Below are 3,933 nucleotides of genomic sequence, written 5' to 3' on the forward strand. Positions count from 1 at the left end.
AGGGAGTTCTTGGCTAGCGTCAAACGTGGTTAAATCATCACACAAAGGACCAAAGTGGCACTTATAGCACATAAACGTCAGTAGGAATGAGCTGGGTAGCTGGTGTAATCTGCATATGTGTGATTGTGTGAGCTAGCAGTTACGCCACATCAAGATCACTCAGTGCTAGTTATGGATAGTCTCTGGGACAATTTGTTCAAAGCGGGTACTGTCATTTTTTCCAATGATGTACAAAGTTACTAAAACGATGTCCTCACTCATCGCAACTTGGTTAAATAAAACACTTTTATCCCCACCTGATAAGCCTCATCTCGCATCAGATTATTTAACACGGCTTGAAATCAGCAAGGGCATTTGCTCAGGCTGCACAAGAAAGGTGATGATTAAAGGTTGACCTTACGCTTAATTAGTGGCAACTGAGAGATTTCATTGCTGGGCTATGAATCATGGATGGAAAGAAGCAGCCGCCAGGGAAATGTTACCTAAGTGATTAGGTGAGGGGTGTAAATCAATAGCGGCGCTGACCTGCGAATGGAGTGCTGGTGGGAAGTGAGGCCCAAAACGAAGATGGGAAAAAGAATGAAGGGACATAATTAACACGAATGACCCACTTCTGTCTCAGGACATAAACAGACAAAGCACAATATCACTCATATCATGATGAGAAACAACAGATAAGATTTTTTTCTTTCTTCACTCTGACATTCAGTATGTTTCCCTAAGTGACTCTCTTTAGCACAATAAGAAGTAGGTACGCAGGTAGGAACGGCAATGACAGTTGGCGCTTAGCAACCCCGCCCCCTCTTCCCGTCACCTAGAAGTCAGAATTATCTGTTTTCACACTCTCCCGCACACTTGTGCAAAAAAAAAAAAAATACCCAGCTATATTGGATTTATATAGCCATACATTTTGAACCACATGCCAGCACATACGAGGAAAACAAAGACGTACATGGATCTAGTCGTTTGTAGCTGCATTGGAATGGGGCGGAGCAGGGAATTTTTGGCCCGCCCAGTACCAGGATCACAAATGTTCTTTTTCTAACTGCAGTTGTTCCTCTGTCTCTGATTCATAACAATTTGACTAAAATAATATTGTACTTTCCGTACAATAAGGCGCACTTCAAAGCCCCTAATTTCTTTTAAAAAAAAACGACAGTGTGCCTTATAATCCGGAGCACCTTATATGGCTTATTTATGGTAATGTTTACTGATGTTGAAGTGATTTTGAGAGGCACTTTGTCAAAATTTATAGTTGATTTACCTATGAATGTTAGACCATTCATTCATGAGTATTTTAATCTGGAATATAACGCTGAAAGTTCAATACTCAGAAATGCAATTTTAGGGTTAGTTTCCTATATGACTTTTATGATCATAAATGCTGCAAGAACATGTTAAAAACACCAAAAACACCATTTTCATTGGGTTGGGTCTTTAAGGTATAGAGAGACATTGAACAGGTGAAAATGTCCTATTGTTAAAGAGAACAACAAATAGTAAAAGTTGGCCTGTTAACACGCTCCCACGGTTGAAATGATGTTGTCATCTGCTGCTCTCTGACTTAAGATAAAGCAATTAACTTCACTGCACACATTATACAAGGCCACGAGAAGTGCTAAATGCCTATTTTCACCTTTTGCTTTTGTTTGTGTGCTGTGTCTTTTCCAATCAGTTGACCCTTCATTCCACTTCTCTGTTCTAAATAGGGACACTCTTCATAGTATGTACCCAAAGCCAGAAAAGGCATTAGTTATTGGAGGGTTGAAATCAATAGCTAAAGGAGACCTTGACAAAGAACAACTTGACAATAGTTAAATAGAAGTTTAAAGGCTGTAGAGGTGTTGTATTTGTTTGAGTGCATTGGGCCAGCCCTGTGTAATTTAGTCCATAGTTCCAAATTCAATATTTTGTTATCATTCAAATATATATATAAATATAAATATATATTCAAATGTTTCAGTTTCTGCCAACATGCCTGGTCTCTTGCATATCCTACACCACCAGTTCCTGACAGTGGTGAGTACTCTATAGTCTTATAATCTTTCTGAACCATTAAAAATGAATCAAATTGTATTGAGATGGTTCAGGGTTGTGAAGCATTTGACACTGAAACTAGTGACGTCTATTGGCCAGACTTCAAAATTGCATCAGCATGAAACAAAAAAAAGTGTAGCACGTGTAGCAATAAAACCTTTGATTTCTAAAGTCGGTCTTATAATAATCATGGCACAGTTGTTACATAGTGACATTTAATGTATAAAATATTGTAAAGCAAATACCATTTGAACATTGTGCCTTGTTGGAAGGCATGTTGTCTAAAAATGTAAAAATCGACAAGATCAGAATGTTTTTTGTTTGTTTTTTTAAATCTGAGTTGCGATTGACCTGTGGTGCAGAACGGCCTGCTTTTGAAATATCCCGCCTATCTGGCAGCCTGTGGCACTCGATATGGACGGCCTCCTGTCTGAGCTGCTGCTGCTGCTGATGGCCACCCTGCTGCTGCCCAGCCGTTGCCTGATTTCGTAAAAGCGTCATTCCCGCCTGACTGACTGACTGCCGCCACAATCATGACCACACCATTCTCTAAAAAATCGGGCGGTGCCAGCTAATCTTGAGAATTCTGCCAATGCCACCCCATCGCGCAGTGGCAGTTGTAAATGTTACCGTATCATTAAAGAAGTAAGTCATTTTACTGAGTAAGAAGTCAAGTCATTTGTTTGAAAGTAAGTTAGAGGACTCAAAAAAGATAACAAAGTCTTCGTAATCTCAAAGACTAATTTAAACGAATTGGTCAACTGACTCAACAGAAATGAAAATCAATTCAAATCACTTTGTCATGGCCTGTCAGCTACTCCCTACTCCCCCCTCCTTCCTGTGTTGGACGCGACCAGCTGGATCCACTCACCTCATCTACACCTGCCTTCATAAACTCCTCCAGGATCATCAGCCGGTGCCAGTTCGTTGTTCCTCCTATGGTGCATAGTCTGGTCAGCTCACGTTATTGTCTCACGTCTCGTTGTCTGAAGCTCATGGTATTTCTCGCTCTGCCTCAGGATGTAAACCTTCTGGATCCTCACCTGGTCGCAGTCCTCCAACGCTGCAGTCACGCCGCATCTAGAAACCTCCAGCCAGCCGCCTCTCCTCGCCTTGGTTCAAGCTTCGCTTACGCCGTCTCATGTAACCTCCAGCCAGCCGTCTCGCCTCGTCTTGGTCCAAGCCTCGCTCCCGCCGCTGTTCCCCCTCAAGGAGATTCCAGCTCAAGATTCCTCCAGCCAGCCCACGTTCTCTCTTCCTGGAAGAAAGTCCTGTCTAGTTCTGGTTCAGATTAAACCACTGAAATCTTACCGTTGTGTCAAGCCTCTTTCCGGGTTCCAGCATCTGGGTCATTTTTGAACTCACGTTCGAATCATGACACACTTTAAGGATCACACTAAAGTCAGTAATACTGCTCCAATCAATACCTATAGAAATAAAAACAAATAATAGTTACGGTGTGTTTTATGTAAAATGTTATGTTGTAGTGCTTCATTTCTGGGAGACTTACCGACTAAAAAGCCCTAACAAGGACCTATTGTGAGACTCCGTACTCTATTTAACTGTTCAATTTATTTTGAATTAGCTTACACTTAAAAAAGCTCCTTTATTCTCATCTCATGCACTAAATCCCAGACATTCAAGTCGACCTGAAAAAGATTTAATTTAGTAAATCTGCTAACCATTAAATACCGGTTTGTAATCCGTATGGCCAAGGCACCGGTTGTGAGTCTGTCAGTTCAGGTTGAGAAAAGTCCCAGGTGGCTCATTCCACTTTTACGCATATACACCTCCGCGTCCAGTTTTAATTGACTCTATTGAGCAGGAACAGCGTACTTTCTTATTGCTGAAGCTCTAATTGGGTTCTGCACCCTTACCTTTACACGAAACACATTT

At 41.3% G+C, this 3,933-nt stretch overlaps 1 long non-coding RNA gene across 1 annotated transcript; it reads left to right on the top strand.

Annotated features, from left to right (window-relative positions):
- Positions 1-2,886: 2,886 nt before the first annotated feature.
- LOC110017739 lies at positions 2,887-3,347 on the top strand. Its single transcript, XR_002293236.1, has 2 exons — positions 2,887-2,978; positions 3,057-3,347. It is a non-coding gene; the product is annotated as an uncharacterized LOC110017739 (long non-coding RNA).
- The last annotated feature ends 586 nt before the right edge of the window (positions 3,348-3,933 follow it).

This window comes from Oryzias latipes, chromosome 24 (genome assembly GCF_002234675.1).
Source record: "Oryzias latipes chromosome 24, ASM223467v1".
NCBI lineage: Eukaryota > Metazoa > Chordata > Actinopteri > Beloniformes > Adrianichthyidae > Oryzias > Oryzias latipes.